Below are 13,082 nucleotides of genomic sequence, written 5' to 3' on the forward strand. Positions count from 1 at the left end.
ATCTCTGCACATTGGACGTCTGATGGTCTTTGAGGTTTCTTTGTTTTATGGCTGCTTGTAAGGAGACAAATCTCAAGTTTATATACTGTATATATACTTCGTTAATAAATGTACTTCGAACTTTGAAGACTGCTGCCATGTCATACGTGGGTCAGATCTTGCTAAAAAGAAGCTGGGTATGAGGTAGGTTTGCATCTCAGCACCACCCAAGACAGGCTTTTAAAAAAAAATACCACAATTCTTGCAACTGATTATATTGCAGAGAATCTTCTTCACTGACATAAGTGAGGTAATGGTATTTCAACAGAAACTTGGGCCTGGGGAGGACCAATCTGCAGAGTAAAGGAAATTATAAAAAACAACAACAAATGCTTTCAATCTCAAATCAAAAATGGCAAACTGTTCTGCCAGTCTCTTATCTGAAGCTTTAATTTTGCACCAATGCTGCCTGCCATGCAGAGGTTTACCAGCAGTGTCTGCCTTTGCCGCAGAGTAGAGGAGCAGGACGCTAGTCATCTCGTAATGAACTCTGGTGCCATTAGTCAAGCTGCCAACTCCCATATATTCCACTGACATTCAGCAGCAACGATAATAATGTTTGGGATGTAACTGTGTGAGTGTTGCTTTGGAAATGAGTCTCTGGAGGTCCCATCAATCACTCACTGGCCACTCTGCTTCAGAATGCCTGGCATTTCAGATCCTGCAGCTTGAGGAAGTGAAATTAAACCACGGGCGGCAGTGAATCGGATACCCACCTTTCCGCTCCCAGGGTCACCACAAAATAGTGGAAGATCCCCACTGAAATAAATGGCACTGCCTGAGACAGGATTCTCTTTGCTGTGTTTTCCCTGTTTCACTGAGGGTATAACAAACGTTTATTCACACTTGTTCCACAGTGCTGCCTTTTCATACCCATGGGGAGCCCCAAGGACCATCGGGGAAAATGAACTATTTCTGTACATGGGCAGGTTTGGTGGCCAGCTTGTGCACTTTGAGCTCAGAGTAAATGAGGTGACCAATCATGATCACTTCCTCTCTGAGAGGGAAAAGGTTTGTCCAGGGTCACCGGAGAAATCTTTGCAAAGCAGGCAGTTTTAAAATTTGCTAAAATATATATTGCCACTTCCAGATGAACTTCCCCTGAACACTCTTTAGAGACATAGAAACAGGCCCTTCTGCCCACCTATTCTGTGCCAACCATTTAAACTGCTCATTCCCATCGATTTTTATTTATTTCAAGCTCAGGACGGTAACAGACCCTTCAGGCCTGACGAGCCCACACTGGGTAAACCCTAAACACAAAATACTCTGCAGATGCTGGGGTCAAAGCATCTGCTGAGTTCCTCCAGCGTGTTGTGAGTGTTGCTGGGTAAACCCTTGCGACCAATTCACCTTACTAACTTGTGTGTCTTTGGAAATGCATGAAACCAGAGCACCTGGAGGAAATCCACACGGCCATGACCATGTACGAACTCCTTACAATGTCCATTTAGAACAGAGATGGTGAATCTGTGGCATTTGTTGCCACGGGCGGCTGTAGAGGCCAAGTCATTGGGTGTATTTAAGGCAGAGTTTGATAGTTTCTTGAGTAGTCAGGGCCTGAAGGGATACAGGGAGGGGAGAAGGCAGGAGATTGAGACTGGGAGGGGAAAATGGATCAGCCATGGTGAAATGGCAGAGCAGACTCAATGGGCCAAATGGCCATATTCAGCTCCTATCTTGTCATCTTATGGTCTAATTGAACCTGGATCACTGGAGCTGTAATCGGGTTTATGCCGACTGTTAAGCTAACGTGCCACCTCTCCTTCTTCACTGTGGTCTTTAACAGTTATTGTTGCCTTGTTGACGAGGCCTGATAAAGCCCAGCAGTGAGGTCACTGTGCTCTGGAGCAGCCGTAGTGCGGGTATGCCACAGAGCTGAGGGGCATTGTTGAGGAAGCATCTTGCCCTCGGAGAATCAGTGAAGAGTTCACTTTTTCTTTAATTCTACGTTATAACAGTAGCTTGTTGATTGGAGTACTTTGCGATGTTTTGATGAGACATTGAAGCTCCCGTGGAAAGGAAAGACGAGCAGATTTTGACAAACACCTAATTGCTGTCTTTTTTTTTCTCTCCCACAGCAGTTGGCTGGTTTACTAAGTAGCTGGCTTGTTTCCAGATATCTGTTTTATTTGTTAATTTATTTTTTACATTAGACCAGAAGATATAGGAGCGGAATTAGGCTATTTGGTGCATCGAGTCTGCTCCACCATTTCACCATGGCTGATCCATTTCTCTCTCAGCCCCAATCTCCTGCCTTCTCCCCATATCCCTTCATGCCCTGACCAATCAAGAATCTATCAACCTCTGCCTTAAATATATCCAATTACTTGGCCTCCACAGCTGCCTGTGGCAATGAATTTCACAGATTCACAACCCTCTGGCTAAAGAAATGCTTCCTCATCTCTGTTCTAAAGGGACGGCTCTCTATTCTGAGGCTTTGCTCTCTGGTCTTAGACTTCCCCCACCTTAGAAAACATCCTCTCCACATCTAATCTATCTAGTCCTTTCAACATGTGATGGATGGATAAATATTTATTTACTTAGAGATACAGCATGGCCCAACGAGCCTACACTGCCCAATTAACTTTCTAACCAGTATGTCTTTGGAATGTGGGAGGAAACCAGAGCACCCAGAGGAAACTTGTGTGGAGAATGTACAAACTTCTTACAGAGAGCAGTGAGAAATGACTTGGGCTGCTGGGTTCCCCATTATAAACTAAAATGTGGGTGTGTGTTTGGGGGCTTTTCCTCTAAAACCGGGCATGGAGACTTGCTCAGTCCAGTGTCCAGCCAACCCTGCCAGCTCCAAAGACTGTTCTCTGATTCAATCTTCTCAGTATCTGTTTGTATTACTTCTGTGGGATTTCCATGATGTAGTCATCACTCCCGTCCAAGAGGACCACAAACTTGTTGTTGGGTTTGGAGGCGTGCGTGCTTCAATGACCTGGAGAGCTATGTTTGCTGGACATACCTCTTGGGCTTTGTGCTTTGGCGCGTGGTAGGGTCACCCATGTCAAACAGGTCAAAGGCTAAAGGCCAGACTAAGAGTGGTCCACCACCGGTCCTCCAGGTTCCAGGGCTCAGGTCAGGGCTAACAACCCTGACTGGTCAAACAAAGCAATTACAGAAACAACATGAAGAATCCTTCTACATCGATGTGAACAGACGTAGATGGAGGACCTTTCATTGCTGCCCTAAACACCAGTGGCATAATAGGCAGTAATTAAATCATCCCTCCACACATCTCAAAGGGCCTTTGAGCTGATGAAATGCAGTCACTGTCGACCCAAGAGGTGAGACCTTCGCAGTACAGCACCTCCTCAGCACCACACCAGTAACTTTAATTGGTGGTGTGCTCCAGAGTCTCAAACGTTTGACCTTAACCCTTAGCCTCCTGGTTCAGGTGGTGTCAATCAGTGTGGAGACGGGGGTATAAAATTTAAAACCCAGCCTGACTCGCCACCCCCTTCCTTAGAAGCACGGCTGAGATCAAGGGCCTGCCCGGGAGCTATGCAGAATCCTGGCACCGGCTCCCTTGTCCCAAAGTTGTAGGACCCTGTTCAGGCCTCCAGCTACATTTAATAGTGTGTTTATTTATAAAGTGGTGCAATTATTTATAGTCTTGAGCCTTAGTGCATTTATTTATAAAGAGTTGGCCCAGTGACATTGGACACAAGCCCAAGGACTTGCGGTTTTATCAAAGGGTGCCCTGACTCGAAGCCCGCCTGCTGTCCTGCGCGGGTGGGGTAGCTGAGCTCCAAAACAAAGGGCCACAGCCGTGGGCAAGGCTTTTTGTTTGTTGATTATAAACTTCTGAACGCTGAAGGAAAATTAAACGAGTTCCATCCAATTGATTCTGGTTTGCAGGTGACTTGCTCTCGAAGCCGGTGAGCTTTCTTGGCTGCGAGCTGCTGTTTTCCACTCCAACGTATCGGAGATGGGGTGGTGGACAATCGAGTCTCAACAACTGTGAGCAACTGTAAGTCTCACCCCTCTGCAAATGTACCCTAGCACTTGCCTGTATCTGTAAACAATGTGCTGACTGGCCTCCTGTAGAGAGGGAACACCCTGGCAGATTTATTTAATACCAGGGGCACGGTAGTGTAGTGGTTAGCACAACGCTTTACAGTACCAGCGACCCAGGTTCAGTTCCTGCCACTGCCTGTAGGAGTTTGTGCGTTCTCCCAGTGACCATGTGGGATTCTTCAGGGTGCTCCAGTTTTCTCCCACAGTCCAAAGACCTATGGGTTGGTAGGTTACTTGGTCATTGTAAGTTCTCCCGTGGTTAGGCTAGAGTTAAATTGGGGTTGCTAGGTGACGCAGCTTGAAGGGCCAGAAGTGCCTGCTCCACACTGTACCTCAATCAGTACGTGGAGCAGACTCGATGGGCCAAATGGCCTAATTCTGCTCCTATGTCTTGTGGTCTATTTTGCTGGGGCTCCAGCAAAACCCAGAATCAACATTGTCTTATTGTTAAAACCGTAGTCAGAATTTTGATTTTATTTTCTTTTTAAATATTTCCCTGAGAATATCTAAAGATAGGAATAGTTCTCTTTGCCACTCAAGTCTGCCCACCAATTAACAATCATGGCAAATCTGCTCCTGGCCCTGTGTCCTTTCCTATGCAAGTTCTATAAGCCCTCGATTCCCTGATCTCTCAAAATATATCATCCTTCTCTTCAAAGTACGTACTGTAAACATTACCATATGCTACCACAAGATTCATTTTCTTGCAGGCATTTACAGGAAAACAATAAATACATTAGAATTTACAATGTATACGTGACCAGAGACTGACAAGTTCCTAATGTGCAAAAGCAGACAAACTGTACAATAAAAAAAATGAGCTGTGGAGCCCTTGAAAGTTGGGCTCTAGGTCATAGAATCAGTTCAGTGTTGAGGTGAGAGAAGTTATCCACGCGGGTTCAGGAGCCTGATGGTTGTAGGGTAATAACTGTTCCTGAACTGGTGGTGTGGAACCTACAGGCTCCTGTACCTCTTCCTGAAGGGCTGTAGCAAGAAGAGAGCAAGGCCTGGATGGCGGGAGTCTTTGACGATGGATTCTGATTCCAGTGGCAGGACTCCTTGTAAATGTGTTCAGTGGTGAGGAGGGCTTTGCCCGTGATTGACAGGGCTGTATCAACCATGTTCTGTAATCTTTTCCATTCCTGGGCATTGGTGTTTCCATACCAGGCCATGATACAAACAGTCAGGATACGCTCCACCCTGCATTTATAGAAGTTTGTCAAAGTTTTTGGTGACTTGCTGAATCTACACAAACTGCTAGGAAAGCAGAGGAGTTGCTGTGCCTTCTTTGCAACGGTGCTTACATGCTGGTCATGTGATATATTAATGCCAAACACTTTAAAACTGCTGGCCCCCTCCACCTCCATTTCCCTAATCAGGACTGTCTCATGGACCTCCAGCTGTTTCCTTCTGGAGATGATAATCAGCTCTTTATTTTACCTGAGGTTGAGTGAGAAGATTTTCATACTGCCTTCTATCTGCCCCAGTAATCCAGTAGGTTGTCTGTCTTGTGTCGTGTTCATATTCACTACACGAACATCAAAACTTAAAATGTTTGCTCAGCAATGACCAATACAGTTTGAGATTATGCTTCCAATGCCAACACAGCATGCCCACAACTGTATGCTCTTCGAAAGTGAAGGAAACCGGAGCACGTGGAGGAAACCCACAGGGTTACAGGGAGAACGTACAAACTCCTTACAGGCAGTGGCGGGAATTGAACCCTGAATGCTTGCACTGTAAAACGTTGCACTAGCCCAGGGGTTCCCAACCTTTTTTATGCCGTGGACCCCTACCATGAACTGAGGGGTAGCCGCTTTGCTACCATTCACATGTTTGTTCTTGCAACATGGCGCAGCAAGTGAAGGACAGTTGGTGGTGCAATCCCATCAGTCACATTTCCCCCATGTTTCCCAGTAACCTCTTCTCTACCCCCCCCCATGCCTTTTTACTCCCCTGACTCCCTGGCAGAATTCGCAGTGGCCAACTAACCCACCAATAACCCCGCCACTGCCTGTAAGGAACTTGTACGTTCTTCCCGTGACAGCAATGGGTTTCCTCCCACAGTCCGAAGATGTACCGGTTGGTAGTTTAATTGGTCATTGTAAATTGTCCTGTGATTAGGCCAGGGTTAAATCGGGGGTTGCTGGCAATGTGGCTCAAAGGCCCTGTTACAAGCTATATTTCAATATCTCAATAACTAGGGGATTAGTTAGGGATAAAGAATGCAAACAACAGGAATTCTGCAGATGCTGGAAATTCAAGCAACACACATAAAAGTTGCTGGTAAGAGTGAGTAAGAGCTTACTCGCTCTTCCTTCAGTTAGTCCTGACGAAGGGTCTCAGCCTGAAACGTCGACTGCACCTCTTCCTAGAGATGCTGCCTGGCCTGCTGCATTCACCAGCAACTTTTATGTGTGTTGCTAGGGATAAAGAATGTCTGGCTAAAGTTTACAGATCATTCAGTTAGCAAACAAAGTGGTTGCTCACTGTACAGTCAGCAGGACTTGTGAGGAGGGACCCAGCAGCCAACCATTGGCAGGGAGGGGAGGAGCAGGGGATCACGTGATGCATCCAATCAAAGGACACAAGATAGTGGGGCTCCCAGTGCATCTGTTTGTTTTGGTGAGTTGTCTGTAAGCTTCTGAGGGAGACCTTGAGATAATACTCATCTCAATGATTAACAGCCCCTCTGCTGTCTGGTCCCTGCCCTCTCCCCAGCACCCACTCTGTATAAAACACAGAACATAGATTAGTATAGGTCCTTTGGCCCATCATGTTGTACTGACCTTTGAACCAACTCTAAGATCAATCTAGCCCTCCCTCCTCACACAGCCCTCAATTTTTTCCCCAGCATCCAAGGGTCTCTTAGATGTCTTTAATATATTTGCATTTATCACCACCCTGGCAGCGTGTTCCATGCTTCTACCACTCCCTCTGTTTTTAAAAAGAAAACCTGACTTACTTCCAATTGCCTTAAAATTATGCCCCTTCATATTAGCCATTTTCACCCTGACGAAAAAGTCTCCGGTATCCACTCAATCTATGCCTCTCAAACACGAAAAAATCTGAAGATCCTAGAAATCCAAAGCAACACACACAACATGCTGGAGAAACTCAGCAAGCCAGGCAGCATCAATGGGAAAGAGGCAGGAGGAGAAGATGGCGGTGTGACGCAGCGCGCGCAGCTCTCTGGTGAAATGATATCGTATTTGTAAGTAGGGGGCCGTGCACAATTCTGATCTGATGGAGACAGATGTGAGAAGCACAGGAACATCTGGAGAAACTTCTGAAATGCCCGGTTCGCTGCCGCTGCTTACTGTGCGATCGAGAATCTCTGAAGGATAGGCCCCAAAATCCCCGGCTTTGCCTGCTGCTGGCGACCGGGGCTGGGGTCGAAGCATTCGGCAGAGATGGTGCTCGGTACTCGGTGTCAGAGGGCTGGTCAGAGGCTCGAAGTTTTCGGACGACTCAGGGTCTGACCATGGTCGGGCATGGCAGGGGAGTTTTCTTCCTTCTCCCGTCTGCATGAAATGTGGGACTTTTGAGAGACTTTGAACTTTTGTTACCGTGCCCATGGCCTGTTCTTCATCAAGTTATGGTATTGTTGCACTGTTGTAACTATATGTTATAATTATGTGGTTTTTGTTAGTTTTTCAGTCTTGGTCTGTCCTGTGTTTCTGTGATATCACACCGGAGGAATATTGTGTCATTTCTTAATGCATGCATTACTAAATGACAATAAAAGAGGACTGCGTGTCCTCATAGCCTGAAATGTCAACTGTTTAGATTAGATTAGATTGAGACCCTTCATCAATCAAAGATGGGGCTCATTTGCTCATTATTATCATTTGAGTTGATTGATATAATTTTTCCATGATCTAATTGTAAATTCTTTTAGTATATTTTCTTGCTGGAGGTTTGATGTTTATTTTTAGGAGCTTTTTGTATGACGCATGGCTCCGGGGTTGTACACCTAATGGGTTCTCTTTTTTTTTCTCTCACTTAGTAGGTTTTTTTTTTGTTATCACAAAATTTTGTTTTCAATCTTTAAGATGATGGGTTTTTTTTTGAGGCATTGTAAGTGTTGTTACTTCGATGTACTCATGTTATTTTTTCCTATATATACAATAAAAAGATTTGAAAAGAAAGAAAGACTTCATCAATCTAAGCCTCTTATTAACTTGTACATCTCTATCAAATCACCATTCATCCTCCTCCTCTCCAAAGAGAAAAGCCCTAGCTTTCTCAACTTACCCTGATAAGACATTCTCTAATTTAGGCAGCATTCTGGTAAATCTTTGCACCCTCTCCAAAGCTTCTACATCCTTCCTGTAATGTAACGACCAGACTGAACACAATACTCCCAAGTGTGGTCTAACCAGCGTTTTATAGAGCTGCAACATTGCCTCACAACTCTTGAATTCAACTCCCTGACTAATGACACCATACACCTTATTAACCACCCTATCAACTTGTCCATAGGATTGGCCAAAACTAACTGGGATGAGCTCATTCCTTCCTCTGTGATAAGAATCCAGAGAAACTGCATCATGGTTTGACATGGAGATTGTTAACAGTTTGTCCAATTACCACCTTTGCAGTACCACGACATAGAGCAGAGGCTGTTCTAACCTATGCACTGAACAACCTAGAGACTCCTACCTGCCCTCTGTCTCGATGGTATCAGTAGTAGTTGAATAAGTTGCCCTTCTTGTCCAGTTCCAGAGACTCCAGCAACTATCTAAACTGGCCCTCCAGTACTGGGGAATACTGCACCACTGGAAGAAATATCATAGAGAAGTACAGCACAGGAATAGGCCCTTTGGCCCATCTAGTCCATGCCTAACCATTTAAACTGCCTACTTTCATTGACCTGCACTGATACCATAGCCCTTCATTCCCCTACCATCCATGTACCTATCCAAACTTCTCTTAAACATTGATAGCGGGCTTACATGCACCACTTCTGCTGGCAGCTCGTTCCACACTCTCACCACCCTCTGAGTGAAAATATTTCCTCATGTTCCCCTTAAACTTTTCACCTTTCATCCTTAACCCATGGCCTCTTGATAAATGTTCTTTGGATACGTTAAATCTTGGCCCTTTTTTTTATCAATGTCAAGTGGATTTTCATTTTTAAAAATTCCCTGGCATCATAACAGTCAACATCAGAAATCGATGGATTAGAACATAGAACAGTACAGCACACTGAAGGCCCTTCAGCCCACTTTATTGTGCTGACTTTTTAACTTACTGTAATATCAATCTAATGCTCCCATGCCATTGTAACCCTTCATTTTTGTACAGCCCATGTGCCTATTGTGCATGGTGTGATGGCATTCATCACCTGTGGGATTGAGCTCAAGAACCGAGAAGTAATGTTACAGCTATACAAGACCTTGGTCAGGCCCCCTTGCAGTACTGTGCTCAGTTCTGGTCGCCTCACTACAGGAAGGATGTGGATACTATGGACAGAGTGCAGAGGAGATTTACAAGGTGTTGCCTGGATTGGGGAGCATGCCTTATGAGAATAGGTTGAGTGAACTTGGCCTTTTCTCCTTGGAGCGATGGAGGATGAGAGGTGACCTGATAGAGGTGTATAAGATGATGAGAGGCATTGATCGTGTGGATAGCCAGAGGCCTTTCCCCAGGGCTCGAATGGCTAACGCGAGGGGGCATCATTTTAAGCTGCTTGGAAATGGGTACCGAGGGGATGTCAGGGTAAGTTTTACACAGAGAGTGGTGGGTGGGTGGAATGCACTGCCAGCGACAATAGTAGAGGCGGATACAACAGGATCTTTTAAAAGACTCTTAGATAGGTGCATGGAGCTTAGAAAAATAGAGGGCTATGCAGTAGGGAAATTCTAGGCAGCTTCCAGAGTAGGTTACAGGGTCGGCACAACATTGTGGGCCAAAAGGCCTGTAATGTGCTGTAGATTTCTATATTCTACTGAAGTCTCTTAAATGTTCCTAATGTATCTGCTTTTCCCCCACCTCTGTCAGTATGTTCTACACACCTCCTACTCTCTGTAAAAACCTACCTCGGACCCTGTCCCCATACTTTCCTTCAAAATGATGGCCTTTTATACTAGCCATTTCCACCCTGTCAGTAAGGTGCCAGCTGTCCAATCGACCTGTGCCTCTTAACATCTCGTAGTGCAATCACTCCAGTCCAGTATAATGTCCTCCTAAGGGTTGTGTATTGGTGGGTCCTTGGGTGGCTGCAGAGGCCAATCCAGGATCCACATATTCTGGTGCAGAGTGGGCACGGGGAAGTGGTGGCTGTGGTTAGTGTTGGGTCTTTTGGTTGTTCAGACTCTTCTTTAGCAGCTGCCGCTTGTTCTCTGTGGCACAGCGGGAGGTCGCTCTCACGTAGCGCAGCTCCCGCTGGAACAGATTTCTCCAGGTGTACCTATTGAGTCCAATCTCTTCCCAGTCATTAGATGTAATGTTCAATTTCTTCAGGCTGATTTTGATGTTATCTTTGAAACATTTCATTTGTCTACCACGGACTTGCTGATCTTCATTCAACTGGGAGTAAAGTTTGGGGAGATGCAAGTTAGACATCTGGGTGTCGGAGTTAATGATGCTTTATCGTGGTGGAGATGCTGTTCCTGTTGGCCTCTTCCAATACTAAGTGGTACTGGTGGAGCCTATGCAAGATTAAGGAAAAGAGTCTTTGAAGGCCGCGACCTACGGGTCCAAAGGAAGTTCTTGGTCTATAGAGCAGTCGTCCTTCCTACACTACTGTACGGAGCGAGTCACGGACCACCTGAAAGCCCGGGAACAACACCATCAAAGATCCTTACGAAATATTTTGAGGATCAGCTGGAAGGGCTGACAGAGTAACAGCAGCACATTGAAGAAGGCCAACATGATTGATTTATGTTACTCGTTGGGGGCTTTTGCTGTGCACAGACTGGCTGCTATATTTCCAATATTATAACATCACTTTTAAAAAGTACTTCAGCTGTCTAACTGGGGCTTTCTGATGATGATAAATTGCTATAAAAAATGCCATCATCGTGGTACGTCTTTACCACAGGATGTGGAAGGTGCTCCTCCCCTCCACTAGCCTGCAGGGCCCCCTTGGACAAGGTGTAGGGCCTGCTTAGGCCCCCCACCCCCAACTCAGGATCAGGGTCATGCGAAACCATGGGAGCAGGTGGTGGATGGTTGTACGAGCAGCTGGTGCACATCACAAATCCCGGTTATGTGACCACTGACGCCAGGCAGACAATTACTGAAGAGTATTGAAAATGGCTGGGGTCACCCATCTTGTAAGGACACTGTCCAGAAGAATGCAATGGCAAACCATTTCTGTAGGACAATTTGCTAAGAACAATCATGGTCATAGAAAGACCATGATTGCCTACATCATAAGACATGGCACATAATGAACAAATCTGTGAATGCTGAGTGAGAAGGAGTCCCTTCCCTGGCTCTGTACAATCATTAAGGAATAATATGCCTGCATTGCAGGCTGTTCAGAGCAGGTCACTGGAATGATTATGGAATAAAAAGGTTGAACAGATCAGCTTGTGCTCTCTGGAGCTCAGAATGGGAGGGGATTTTATTCAAATTGTTAGTTTTCTAAGAATTGACACTGTTTTCCTGCTGGAGGGACCTAGAACTGCTGAGTTGTACTTAGAAGCTGAAATGAAAAGGAATTTCTTTTCTCAGAGGGATGAGAATGCTTGGAATTCGCAACCCCCTCCCCCACCACCTCAGAATCACAGAGCAGGACTTTTGTTCTCTAGAAGAGTCAGGGTTAATGGGGATCAGTCAGTGAAGTTATTTGGAGAAGTACTACTGGTCCTTTATCTTTGCTGGGTCTAAATGCAGGAACTTTTTAATTAGCATTTCAGCACAGGAACAGTCTGTTCAACCCATCTAGTCCATGCCAAACGATTAATTCTGCTTAATCCCATTGCCCCACAGCTGGACCATAGACCCTCCCATCCATCTACTTACCTATACTTCTCTTAAATATTGCATTCAAACCCATGGCTACCACTTCCTCTGGCAGCTCGTTCCACACTCTCACCACCGAGTGAAGAAGTTCCCCCTTTAGGTTCCCCTTAAATATTCCGCCTTTCACCCTAAACCTAAAACCTTCACTAGAAGGGACTGCGGCAATTCAAAAAGCAGACTCCCCACACCTTCTCCGAAAAATGGGGGTGGGGCATGAACCGCCACCTTGCCAGCAATTGCAACTTTTCAGAAAGGGTGACAAACATGTTTCACAGTGTGACGAATGGAAAGATTTGGATACTTTAGGTACAGGTGAATGAGGAGGATCAATTATATTGGGATTCTCTACAGTGGGAGTGGATTTGACTCTGGGCACTATCCACTTTCAGTTCCTCTCAACTAACTGTCAAACTCCCAAGTATTTTTGGAATGGGCGGAGTGTTTTCTCAGTCCAGCCAAGAGAGTTGGCTAATGCTCATACTGTACCCCCTTCTGGAACAGATTAGAATGGGCTTTAATTAGCAGTTTGAATGAGGAGCAGTGTCATTCCCCCAGTGATAGCTTTCTGCTCCTCAGAATGACTCTATCACCGTGTTAATGAAACGGTTGCCCTCTGTGAAAAACCAAGAGCTGGTTCTTCAAGACTTGTATTAATCTGCATCTTCAGATGATTCACTAAGTTTTCTGAATTCGGTGAAACAGAGCTATTATATTTGCCTTGTCCTGGCTGCTCTTGGCAGTGATTGTAGTGTAATCACTCAAGACGAGTATGATACTCTGCTGAGGAGTTATTCCCTTCTTGGAGAACATCTGTGTGTGAATTTGTTTAATGTAGTGAGGTTGATGCATGGGTAGCCACCACGAGGACTTTGACAGATCAGGGTCAGGGTCCGGTGACATGGAACGCAAGATGACTAGGGACCCTTCACTGTCACAGTCTTCCTCCTCCTTCACTGCTGTTGTGATGTGTCACCGTCATCTTCCTCCATCTCCATCGCTGAGATCTTGGTTGGATCACACTTTGTCTGGATCCTCGC

At 45.6% G+C, this 13,082-nt stretch overlaps 1 protein-coding gene across 1 annotated transcript in view; it reads left to right on the forward strand.

The window, feature by feature from the left end:
- The first annotated feature begins 3,937 nt into the window (after positions 1–3,937).
- ache (acetylcholinesterase (Yt blood group)) overlaps positions 3,938–13,082 on the forward strand; it is a 53,464-nt gene continuing 44,319 nt past the window's right edge. Inside the window, exon 1 of the mRNA XM_072258454.1 lies at positions 3,938–4,021. The gene's annotated coding sequence lies outside the window, so the exon portion shown is untranslated. The remainder of the gene's footprint in view (positions 4,022–13,082) is intronic.

This window comes from Mobula birostris, chromosome 5, assembly GCF_030028105.1.
Source record: "Mobula birostris isolate sMobBir1 chromosome 5, sMobBir1.hap1, whole genome shotgun sequence".
NCBI lineage: Eukaryota > Metazoa > Chordata > Chondrichthyes > Myliobatiformes > Myliobatidae > Mobula > Mobula birostris.